Source organism: Aethalodelphis obliquidens, unplaced genomic scaffold (genome assembly GCF_003676395.1).
Source record: "Aethalodelphis obliquidens isolate GAN/ISIS:26980383/991018 unplaced genomic scaffold, ASM367639v1 scaffold3, whole genome shotgun sequence".
NCBI classification, from domain to species: Eukaryota; Metazoa; Chordata; class Mammalia; order Artiodactyla; family Delphinidae; genus Aethalodelphis; species Aethalodelphis obliquidens.
In genome coordinates, this window is record NW_020837947.1 from 730716 (window position 1) to 743666 (window position 12951).

The 12951-nt window shown below is 46.9% G+C and overlaps 1 long non-coding RNA gene across 4 annotated transcripts in view; it reads left to right on the forward strand.

Moving 5' to 3' along the window:
* Window positions 1-12951, forward strand: part of LOC113606579 (uncharacterized) — a 97381-nt gene that overhangs the window by 58373 nt on the left and 26057 nt on the right. For all 4 annotated transcript variants that reach the window (XR_003427610.1, XR_003427613.1, XR_003427609.1 and 1 more), the window contains one exon: window positions 141-12629. This is a non-coding gene — a long non-coding RNA (uncharacterized LOC113606579). The remainder of the gene's footprint in view (window positions 1-140; window positions 12630-12951) is intronic.

Below are 12951 nucleotides of genomic sequence, written 5' to 3' on the forward strand. Positions count from 1 at the left end.
TGTGAACAAAGGTGAAACATTTATCTTTTTCTCCCTACATGATCCCTCCAGAATTAGAAAACTCTCAGTGAGTCTTCTTATTTTCATGGCAATATAGTTATTTGCATAAGGTCAATAAGATTCTATTCTCCTTGTAATAGGACACCATTGGAAACATTATTTAATTCCCAAGACTTTGACTGGAAGGTATTATTTGAGAATGTGCATAGACTCAGATATGACCAGACAGTTTGGAAAACCAACCTATAGCCTGCTTACAGGGTTCCTGGCGGCCTTATCAGGTGAGTAAAGGAGGTCACTTCCTGGCAGGTGCAGGAACCTCAGGATATCTTGGGGACCTTGAGAAGAGAGGAATTAACTCACACCTATAGGTGCTGCAGGCAAAGCCTATCGGCAAGGCCTCGGCTCGGCTTCCTAGCCCCCGGAGGCTTTTAAAAGCTCAATCTGAGATTCTTTATGAAAAGTTCCTGCAAAGCAGACTTAAAAAGAGCCAATATGGTCAGTTGGAATTCTTGCTGCACTTATGTAAATAATCAGGCCAGTTTATTGAAACTAGACTTAATTTGTAAATAAATTAGTCTTATATGTTGTCTTTGATAGCAAGGGGATGACTGTAGACAGAAAACAATGTTTCAGTAGAAACTATAATATACAGCTGGGGATATTAGACTCTAGTTCTGTTAATTGTGTTTGAGGTTTTGTTTCTGACCTGTAAAGCAGACCAGATCCTAAATTCTCCCTGTTTCCTCTAACCTCAGGCCTCAGCTCTCCAAACTAATGTTTCCAGTTTTTCTCCCACCCTCTGACTTGGAATCATTGAGAACTAAAACCGCCTTTTTCCTGAAGCCATGCAAGCTAAAGTTGGACAATTTGATATAAGCTTAGAGAAATCACAGCAGTTCACGTTGCCACAGCAGCTTCATGCTTGTTGCTGTGTGGTCACTCAGAAAGACCACCAGAGACATTCAAGCTGCAAGTAGGGAAAAGATGTCAGGTTGCCACTGCCTGCCCTCACTCCATCTGGAGATGCTTCGAACCCCACATCTAGAAACCTTACCTGGCTGCTTTCAGAACTCAGAAACTGGGATTATAGTCTGCTCCAATCACTAACCATTGGTTTTCCTTTGTTTCCATAGAAACACCTTTTATTAAAAACCTGATGCAAGTATGTGCGCCATGTAGGCCTAACTTGGGGAACCCACCTGCATCGCCACTTCCTGAAATGAGACACAGCCTCTACTTGAACTGACCTACTCTCTGGACTAAGAGAGGGTTCAATGAGATAAAGACAACCCAGCAACTCGGGACAGGTTCAAACCTTCTTACACCAGGTGGCCAAGACAATAAAGTAGTTCACAATGGCACCCAAATCTTTGACCAGGTTCCTCGGGCCCCCAAGGTCACTGACTTAGTTTTATTGCAGGACACTTCAAATTTGGGACCGTGGATACAGACTAGATTTCAGACTGCTGTCTGTGTATTTATTATAGGATTTGGGACTAGAATCCTATTTAGATATGTGCTTTCTGAGTTACAATGCACCCTACCCCTGACTTAGCACATCAGCTACGGAGGCAGTTACATTCTCACCACCCTCACCTTTGACTCTGATGGCTTGGCATCACAGGCTGGGTGGTAGGGTGAGCCCTAACAGGTGGGGTTTTTCCTTTTTGTAACGCAAATGCATAACTTAAGCTTTGATTGCCCAGGCCCCCACTTCAGATAGGGCATCAGCTTCAAGGAAGGCTACCTGGGAAAAGCACATTGCTATTAGCCACGCCAGATACAGAGCCAGGCCACCTTCCCCACTGAGGTGGCTTTGTTTGGAAGATCTTATTTAATTGCAGTGACTGACCATTGGGGCACTTGTTTTATTTTCTCTTTCTGCACTTTAAATTCCTGCTTTCATGTTTTAAATTCACCAGTAAAGAGTGAGCCTAGGAAAACCCCAGGCCCCCACGCCAAGCCCCAGTAAAAGTAGGACCCCAGGCCTGTGCTCACAGTATCCTTCTCTCCCTCCCTCCCTCCCTCCCTCCCTCCCTCTCTCTCTCCACCTCTCTGTCTCTCTATCCCCCTGACCTCGCAGTGTGGCACCAGGTGTGCTGTGTAATTTCCAGGTCCTGTAAGTAATAAACCTTTAGTTTTTCAAGTTTCCCAATAGTTAGTGCTGAGGGGTGTCTTGCCATCATAATGAGAACCACAAGGGCCGGTTCAGCCACAGTGTTGGTTATTGACAGGCTGGGGCCAGCACACAACAGCTCTTAAGATTCCTTTTTGGTATTTGAATGATCAAATGACTAATGTTATGTGGCATATGTCATGGGTTTGCACAACGTTTGGCACAAACAAGAATGTGATTGTGGCCACCCAAGCCTCGCTGCAGAGGGGTGGTCTAGACAAATTCTGGAATAAACAGTTTCTGCTCTTTTTGACATTCTGTTTAAGGGCATTCTTTTCAGATGTGGGAGTGCATTCTGTTTCGTTAGCAGAACTGACTCTGTATTTCAGACTTTGGGAGGAAGGTGCCTGGGTGTTTTCATAGTAAAGGTTACTATTATTAGTTTTGCAAATGGTTGACTGATAAACAGAGAAAAGGATGAAATTTGTGGGATATGCTAACACCTACAGATGCATCCGTCTGGAAGGAAGGGTTGAAGTGGGGTGCGGACAACTCAACATTTGAAAAGATAGCTTTTTCACACGTCTAGCAGGAATCTTCGTGCTGACACTATTAGACTGAACCATATTAAGTTACCAATATTTGAGTGTCTTTACCCTACAAAATGGCAGCTCCATACGGCTCAACCAAATATGTTTTTCAAAAGAGGGAGCAGTAATATACAGATCCAGACCCATATACCAAGCCTGCCTTTCTGCCACCCTTTCTTTCCTCTCTGACTTCTTTCTTTCCACTTTCTGATAAAAACTTTATTTAGTGCCAGCTTTGTTTCAGGCTTTAATTTTAGGAATAATTTATTTGATTGGTTTCTTCTGTATGTTCCCAACTTAACTTTAATTTTACTTCTATTGACAACTTCATGGTACTCTGACACACTGCCGGCACAAGAGCTGGCTCATGAAGGTACAGGGTATCGGGAGAGCCAATGAAGATTCTGGTTTTGGTCTGGGACACGTCTCCAGTGATGGCGCTCCTGCTTTGCCATTTAGGTTTTGAGTCACTTGCGGTGTGAGACCTCAAGTTACGAAAGTATGTATGTCACATTTACTGACCACACTCCGTTCAATCTGCCCTTTCCTCTGCAGTCCTTTATTTGAGTTTTTCAACAGAGGACTAAAAAAAATGAATGGAAGCAATTTAATTCCTATGTTTCCCTGGCAAAGATAAGAACATAAAGATTCCAGGAGAAGAACTGAATGGTAACAAAGCTAATATCAATATTGAAGAGAAATGTACAGTTTGACTCGGAACAAGTGTGCTTGTCTGTAATTTTGAAATTAATGGCAAGAAAAGTGAGGTTGCGTGGAAAAGATGGGCACTTACGTGAATGCTTCAAGGAAGAGTGGGGACAGATGAGGAGGAGCAGTGGGGCAGTTGGTGATGGAGCAGAGACGTGTATCCAGGCGCAGGTGTTGGGCACTCAGATGTGACCCTGAGGCAGCTCGCCCGAGGAGGGGAGACCATCCTACCCCTCCTCTGCCTCCTCTTTTTTTTGCCAGCGTGTGAAGTTGCGTCAATAGCAGATTTATATTCTCCATACAAATACTTTCAACCCCCGAGTCGTAGAAAACGGGGCATCCTAACTCTCCACATGCAGGGTCCAGGGCACGTGGACACAACCTCCTGGCATTTCTGTCCTGGCAGCATGGCTCCACTCGCCAGCGTCTGGAGGCAGGTGTTTCATTGCACCGCTGTCGCTAGATTACCACTCTCATCATCAGAGTGACCAGCTCTTCTCTACTTCTGCTAACGTTTTAAGGAAGTACGTTGGTCAGGGGCGCCCACGCTGACCAGCCACATGGCCTGGGTGCCTTCAGGCTGTGGGCCACTGTGGGCAAGCCTGGGATGTGAACTCGGGCTGTGACCCTGGGGCCGTTAATGGCTGTCACGTGTCATTGGAATCGCAGTAGCAGCTGTTTATAGAGAGATGCTCCCAGTTGAATCACTATGTACTAAATTTGTAGTTACCCATCTGGATAACAGAACAAGCTATTGGCAGGAAGAAGAGGAAAATTACACAAATTTAACAGGGCAAAGTACGCATGCCGCATATACTTTTCGCTCTGAAATGCAAGATTCAGTAAAGACGATTTCCACGTTTGGAGCTTGGCCTCCGGTGGGTTTAGCATCACCCTCCTCTGATGTGGTTCTTGTTGGTAGCACTCTGCTCCCCAGTCTCGGACTTTTCAGTGTTTCTCTCTGGGTGGCTCCGTCAAGTTCCCATCATGCTGTAGCATCTTCCTGGAAATGTCTCCTTTTTGACATTTCAAGACTCAAGCTGCTGCTGCCCTTTGTCTGCTCTCCTGCTGCAGCCTTTCCTTTATATAATGATCTTCCGACGTCCAACAGTCTCCTATTATCCAGAAAGGACCCTGCTTTTGTAATTTACAAATATTTACTAGCCACCAAGAAAACGCCAAACTTTCCACTAAAGAACTGAAACTTTGCCTTTGGACCTGGAGAGCCACACACATGATGGTATGACAGAAGTACCCGGGCACGTCAAATCACATTCCATCCTCAATGAATAAGCCCTGGGTGACTGAAATACATCACAGATGGATGAGAAAATATGAAAACAAAAATACCTTCCTAAGTGAAACCATACTGATTTACCTTCTGTGAAATAAATAAAGTAGGATGTTTCTTTCAAAGATATGGAATGAATCCATGCAGTTTGCTATAGTTGTTTTAAAGTAAACTATATTTTAAAAATTTTGCGGGGGGGATAACTAAGTTGACCATTTTTCTTTCTGAATGGATAACAAATATTTTGCTCTTCAAAAGAGGAAAATTAATTAGGAAAATCAATAAGCAAGCCATAGAACGGGAGAGAATATTTACAGTGCATATATCAGACCAAAAGCTTGTGTCTCAATAATATAAAGAACTCCTATAATTTATCATAAAAGACAAACAACCAAAAATGGGCAGAATAGTTGAATAGGCACCTCACAAAAGAAGATACGTGAATGGCAATATGAAAGGGAAAATTGCTCAATATCATCAACCGTTAGGGAAATGCAAATTAAAACCACAATGAGATACTTCTGTACACATCAGAATGTCAGTAACTTAAAAAGATTGACAATACAGCGTTGTCAAGGATTTGATCATAACTCTCAAATATGGCCAACAGAGTGTAAAACGGAATAGTCTGGGAAAATGTTTGGCACTTTTTCAAAAAGTTAAACATGCATCTTCCCTGTGTCCCAGAAATTCCACTCTCAGATATTCATCTAAGAGAGAGAACATACAGGTCCACAAAACACCTCATGTGAGCATGGTCATCGAAGCTTTGTTCGTAGTATCAAGAACAAGAACAAGCCCTGAGGTCCGTCACCAGGAAAGCGGAGGCGCTGTGGTGTGTGTATACAGGGGATACTTCTCACCGATACAGGCGTACGCTTCTGATACGCGTAGTAACGTTAATGGATCTCACCTATTATGCTGAGTGAAAGAAGCCAGACGGAAAAGAGTACACAGTCTATGACAGAAATTACATGAAGTTCCAGAAGAATTCAAAAAAAACTATGACAAGAGAAATCAGACGGCATCAGGGGCCTGTCTGGGTACGGACAGAGGCACCTTCTGGGGTCGTGGACACCGTCTGTCACCCATGTGGGTTCCTTGAGTGAAGGCATTTGGAAAAGAGAATGTGCTTCTATATGTAATGACGTCTCAATAAAATGTTTCCTAAAAGAAAAACAGACACAGATGTGTGTGCATATTTCCAGTAATGGTTGGGGAATGTGACCAAACAACAATTTCAGTGGTAAAACTGGATCTAACTTCTGCAATATTTCATCCATTTGCTTATTTAACAGCTCGCATCCTGCACCCGCTGTGCTCCAGACCCTGTTCCGGGACTTGGGAGACCACGGTGCAGTGGGGACGTACAGTTCTGGAGCTGGCAGCCAGCCTGAGGACGGGCTTCCTGAAGGGGGCTGGGCTCCCCGCCTCCATCTCAGTGGGAGACTTTGATGGCATCCGGGCTGCTCACCTCAGACAGCTGGGCTCATTCCTCCAGAGCAACGACCATGACTCTGTCCTAGGGGTCTTCATGATGATGTTTTAACTACCCTGCAGCCTACCATTCAAAAACCAGAGCTCTAATTCCATCAGGTGTAAGTGCAAAAAATAGATTTTGATGAGTGAGCATTCCGGAAAAGAGGTAAGAGAAGTAAATGTAATAAGTAAAAATTATGCAAAGGGGAAATTCAAAATGTTGAGTAATTTTCTACCCCAAATATTCCGACACCATTTTAAGCTTCTTAACTCTGGGGCTAGTGCTGCCTTCCTCTCTCTGTTGCTCAAATACCACTGCAGCTGGCTGTGTGCACACGGGCCTTCCTGCTACATCTCCTGTCCTTTAGTTTAGTTTGTTTACAGGATTGTTCTGGACGGACACGTGGGTGCACCTCTTTCTTCTCCACCCCAGGAGCGCCTTTCTAGGTTGGAAGGCCCACGCTTCTGTTCATGTTTTCTGAGCCCTTGCTCTCTTGTCTTACATGAAAACTTGCTTGCGTCCCTGTCCTGTCCTTTCTAACGTCTTCAGTCCTTGATGCTAAAGGGCCGACCAAACAACATTCAGGCAAGAGTCAGTGGGGCTGGGCCCCAGGAGCACAGCGCTCACACAGGCCCTTCAGAACCACAGGCCTGCGCGGCGTTGCTGCGCAGGGGTCAGCATGGCCCGAAGGCCTTTTGTTTCCACGTTGCCTCAATGTGCATCTTCTCCCCACGTGTGATGGTGTGTCTGCTGTGCCGTGCCAGAGAAAATCACCACTTCATGCATGTTTTTCTTTTGCCTCAACAGATTCAAATGTTATGAGGTTTGTCAGGAATTCCCTTGAGTTTGTACCAAATCTTTGTATCTCTTTTCCTTCATATTAGACAAACATGTTTGACATAAACTTTCAAGGACTGCAAATAGAGGAGAGCTCTGAATGGATGGCTTTTACTTTATGGAGAGTTAATAAATCTCAGAAAATAATAATCTGGGCAGGATGCAATGAAGCTGAATAGTTAATCTGCATAGAATCAAGTATGTGATATGGAGCCCACGTTCCACGTGGCAGAGTCCCAGTTCCAGACAATCACCGCACAGACTGCCAAGAAACCAGGACTTGGGGAAACTATGTCAGCCTTTGAAACGATATGAGCTGTAGGCGGATTATTGACTAATCATAGAACAGGTGGCTCATTTAAAAATTCTTATTATTTCAAGCGAGTGATAATTTTTGTATTGGTTGTGAATCTTAAGGGCATAGAAAGGTGGAAGAAACGTTGGAAAGGGAGTTAGTGCTGGCACAAGAGTTTGCTGTGATAACACTGCAGAACGATCCGCATACCTGCTGGCTCCGTGCTCCTGGGCAGTTGAGAGTCAGGCGGAGGTCCCTTCACCTGGGGCGCACAGCCACCTGGAATGGCTCTTCCTGGGTCAGAGGGCAAAAGTGCAAGGTGTCCAGCAAACTCTGCCCTTTGTGGCCTTGGCCAGCATCACGTCTCTCCATATTCCAAGGTATATCACAGGACCATGGCCAATTCACCTCTCCCTGTGGAGGCTCAGTGGAACTCCAGGACTGGGGGCTGGGGGCACAGTTCTCCAGGGCACAGGAGAGCTGTCTGAGGCCTACGCTCAGCTGGGTGTGAAGGCATGTGGCTTAGATGAGACAATATTTGTGCACAAACCGCTTTTCTTTGTGATCCTCACGTGTGTCCGTGTGACAGTAAGGAGCCACAGCAGCAGTGCAGCCACAGCACAGCGACCCTGTTCCCTTCCCAGATGGCAGTGATACGGAAAAGGAGAAATACTTGTCCAACTACTGCTACTAATATTAGAGGAAGGAATGATTCCGTTGATTGCCTGATGACCCTCTGCTCGGTTATGGATCCCCAGCTGTCCTTGCTGTACCTGGAGTTGGGCTCAGTTCCATACTGAGGTTTCTCTCCCCTACTGCAGTAGCTCAGATAAAATCTGTCTTGTCATTTCAACAAATGTGCAGCACATTTTATATATATATATATATGGCATCAAACTGATGTGTTCAAAGATCACGTATGTCCTGGTGGTGTAGACATCGATTCTTTTCTTCATTTCCTTAATGCCTGCTGGATATTCCCATCTGTCAACCCCACACGCAATTCAAACTGACATCCTAATCTGGACTCATTATCTGTCATCCCCAGCCAGCCTCTCTCTGGGTTCCATTCTGTCAGTAGCCCCATCACCCATCCATTCACCAAGCTAGAGACCTCAGAGCCCCCTTGGGCACCTCTGTGCTGGGCCTCACCTCCACCCCGAACACTTCTCAGTAAACAAAATTATTTTAAGAGACTAGTTACAAGATTATCAGAATGAATTTAAGAAGCTAGAAACGAGCTCATCCATTGAGTGGCCACAGCAAAACACCTCCCACAATTGCAGAAGTGACCATGTTTGGGTCCAGCAAGGCAAAGCGAATAGAAGAGATGCCTCTTTTGTGCTATTGAGAGGCATATATCTGCTGACACAGAGACAAGACCAATCCAGAAGATTAAGTCAAAAAGCCCTTATTGCAGAAGGATGATTCTGTGTATAGACATTAGTAATTGTTAAAAACCCCTGTAGAATCCCTGAAGAGAAATTCGTGGAAGAAAATAATTTGTCCTGAAGGCGGTACCATAACAAGCATCTGGATGAATATCAAAAGCAGTGTTTGAAACAAATGAGGTCGATGGAAACCCCACCTGCGTCTGTCTGTCTACCATTCCTGTGGGTGCAGTAAGAGGAGATGGAAGGCTCTGAACCAAGAGTTCACTCTGGAAACCCAAGGTTCAAGGAGTGCACAGTTTTAATCACATAAAGAGAGAAGCTCTTTATGTTAAAAATATTCCTGTAGCTCTAATTTCCACGCTACAAGTGTTATCTAAATGGTGAATTAGTAAAATCCAAGCCATTGCTGTCCATCCAGTTTTATCTTTATGAGAGGAAATGTAATCTGAAGACCACTCTGGAATTTCTAAGCTGACTGACTGCTTAAGGAAGGTTAACCAAATGTTTTTAAGAAAAAGAACGAATTAGGAAAAATAAAAACCATGACATTTTGTGAGAGATTCTTACTTTGAAGATTTGTTTATGATAGTAGTGTCTTACAAAAATTGTTCACTTAATTGACGTATGTGAGGTCCAAAGTGTAAACAATTGAAATATATTAACATGTAGTGAAAAAGTCCACAAATGTAAAGCAAAAGTCCAGCTTTGGAAAAGTAATGTTAAAGATGGCTTTGCAGTCATGTGTGGTTGGTGTTATAATTTGAAGCCAAAAGAACAAAATTAGTAGAGAAACATCTGTATATTCTTGTGGAAGAGTTTCTTCATTTTGAAATAGTTGAATTTAAAAGTTCTGCTGAATTAGAAATCCTTTTGCATCATCAAAACAAATCTCAACTACGTCAGTCAGTGAGAGAAAAGCAAGTTAGATTCATAAATGATCACACATTTTAAGTCTATTTTAATGAGATCAATTTTTCCAATTTTGTTTAATGGCAAGACAGGACATTCAGTCAATTAGAGGACGAAGTGATAACTTGTCTGCTCATGCGTACAAAGACTTGTTTTTTAAGCAATGGCGATTATCAGAATGATTCGGTAAAAATTCTGAGTCAGATTCCTGTAGCCAATTTGTTTACAAAGCCTGATATAAAAGAGTGATATTTGCAAGCACATGCTAAAGTTTTCATTAAAAGTTTGAAAATATTGTTGTTGGAAGTGTTCCAGCTCAGCATTTAAGAATCTCTCTAATGTTTGATGTTTAACTTTTCCCTCAAGGTCATATAATATAAAGAAAGGAGGAGTGAGTTTTCGCTTGCCTCGCCCACGTAGATAGATGCTCCTGCGTCCCCCGGTTCACCCCGAGCGCCAGCCAGCCAGGCGTTTCTGTGTTGTGGCCGTGTGGAAACTTGGGAGGCCCAGGGCACTCGCAAAAGCAGACCTGCCTTGTGGCCTCCCTGCTGCCTTCGCAGCACATCCGTCCCTCCTGGCCGGGATTGCAACCACCATCCTTGAACAGTCGCCCCTGTTCCCATAGCGCTCCCCGCACGTGAAAGTCCCCAGCTTCAGAGCTCAGCCCAAGTGTACGCTCCGCTTGCCCTCCCCGTCCTGGGACCCCAGCCGCCCCTCTCAGCTCTGTCCTCCCGCAGCCCACGAACTCCTTGAAGCAAAGGCTGGATGTCACGGCTCTGCATCTCCAGCTCCTACGCAGGGCGGATGCCTACAGTTCGGTTCTGTTTGCTGAGCAGAGTGGGCCGGAGCCCGGCGCTCCACACAGCCCCACCACGCATGTGGGACAGGCCAGCTCTCTGGTCTTCAGTCTCCATGTTTTTTCTCTAAGTGACAGAGCCTGTTTTTAAATAAAGCACACCTCACTGGGAGGCCCCATATATGAAAACAGATTTGGGGGGCAGTTCAGGTAGCAGAGGGAGTGGGGACCCCAACACTGCCACATTCTCCCTCCCACCTGACCCAACATGCGAGGACTCAGGGGCTCATGAGTTCAGGGAAATTAAGCTTCCCATTTGCCCAGCCCAGGTCAGGGGTTCAGCTGTCACGGCTACCGCTGGACTGTGCGGGGCCCGGGGGCCGTGAGCGTCCACAGCCCCACCTCCGGCTGCAGCCGGGAGGCTCCGGGCCAGAGCTCCGCTGGGTGAGGAGGACGGCGCAGCAAGGCGGGTGCTGGGCTGGCGTGGGAGCCGTGCTCTGCACCACCCGCCTCACCCCTGCAGTCTCAGCTGGGGCGGAGGGAAAGTTCCACGGCGACGACTAATCTCGTCTTTAAATTTCCATCTGTAGTAACGACAACAGTGCCTAACCCTATATAGTGCTGCTGGGTGACAGGCACCATCTAAGACATGCCTCTGTCCACATATTACCTCAGCCAGGCCTCCCGCCTATTCTCGACCCCACGTATAGCCACGGACACTGAGCCCAAGGCAGGTGCTCGTGGCCTGAGAGCTGGAAGTGGAGCCAGGGCAGCCCGGACCTAGGGTGCAGGCTTGTAGTCACGACGCAGAGTGGAGAGCCCAGAAAGGTCTCCAATGAGCATTGATGAGGGATTTCACGGCAGCAGAAGGGAGCCGTGGGCTCACTACAGTCACGTTTGAGGTTTTCCATTCACTCAGGATTGAGGCAAAACCAGAAACATTCGAACACTTGAGCAGCAGGCCCCAAAGCTATGGTCTGCATGTGACCCCTGCTCTTCTGACGGTGATGCGGTGTTTTTAATCAGCCCAGCTCCAGCCTATCATGGTAGGCTTGCGTTGTCTGCATTTGAAGGTGCTGATGATTACAAGCCCATGCCTCCCTGTGCGCCCAGCCCTCTCCTAGGCCCTGACTTAACCCTTGCCTGAGCCTATGGGGGGAGCAGAGAGCTAGGGGAGCCCTGGGGGCGGGTAACAGCCTCTGCTGCATGCAGGGGGCCTCTGGCCCTTGTTGGTCACCGACTCTCCCAGAGGAGAGGGGAGCAGAAGACAAGGTGAGGCAGGATGGGCCTGCGCTGCTGGCTGGTGGCCCCAATCCAAGACCAAGAGCAGCGCTGGAGTCTCACCCGGAAAGCGTCCGCCCTCCATGGCCGTCCGCAGCCATGCAGGTCCTTTTCCTAGATTTCACCTCCCACAAGGTCTGGCTGCCTCAAAGATTCAAAGTCTAAACCACCACAGACCAAGGGCCTGCCCTCCCCCAAGGACAAGCTGCTCCACTGGGAGGGCGCTGACCTCCGACCCGGGATTCCGAGAAGCGGCTGGAACACGGGCAGCCCTGCAGGTTCGGGCAGCATCACTGCACCGGGCGGCCAACGTGATGCCCAGAAACGCTTCTCCAGTTTCGCAGGAAGCCCAGTCACATCTGGGGGCCCCTGATGCCGTCCACCGACACCTGTGCTGCGAATGCCCTGAGCCACAAACATGGGCTCCGGGAGGACAGCAGGTTATGAAATCTCACTGCAGAGCGTTCGTCCAGAGGAACCCATCCTTAAATGACCTGTGAACTGGGCAGTGACGGGTGGGCGGAGAACACGTAACAGACACGTGTAGACACGGTTTTCTGTTCCAGTGATGATGGCAGTTACCTGAGTCTAAGTTGTTAGCCTCTGGAGAGCATATTGTGAGGACACAGAAAGGCGTCCTGTGAAACCTATGGCTACAGACCTGACACCGTTGAGGGGTGGCGAAGGCTCAGGTGAAAATATTGTGTCTCCGTTTTGTTTTAGCAGAAACGTCCCAACCACGTGTGGAAAACACATACGTGGAAGGCCTACCTGGTGGTTTGTGTGCAGCCGACTCCTTCAAAGACATTCCGCTTCCGAGTTGGTGTTTGAATGTGCATTTCAGGGGGCCACCTAGGATGTGACAACAACAGCCTCTCCCTGACCCAGAAACACCACCCCAGCTGATCATGGAGCCCACAGTTTTGCCAGTAAGTCTCATTTCTACTTCTCTGAGTGATTTTATAATAATTACTGTAGACAGGGACAGCTTCATGGCAGAAGTCAGCTGGGAGGCTAGTTTGAAAGCTATCAGTCAGGTGTCTCCCGTGCTGTGTGGAGCTATTTCCTAAGCCCGTTCCCGTGGTGGCTGCACACATCCGTAGGCGCTGTCCTCCAGGCATCCGTTCTTTCTGTGGGTCTTTAGTAAACCCCTATCAGGGCCCAGAGGATGGGGATGCAGGAAGGAACACAAAAGCCATGGAACCACTCTTGCAGGGCTGTACTCTTCCAGTTGTCGCGTCTCCAAAACGC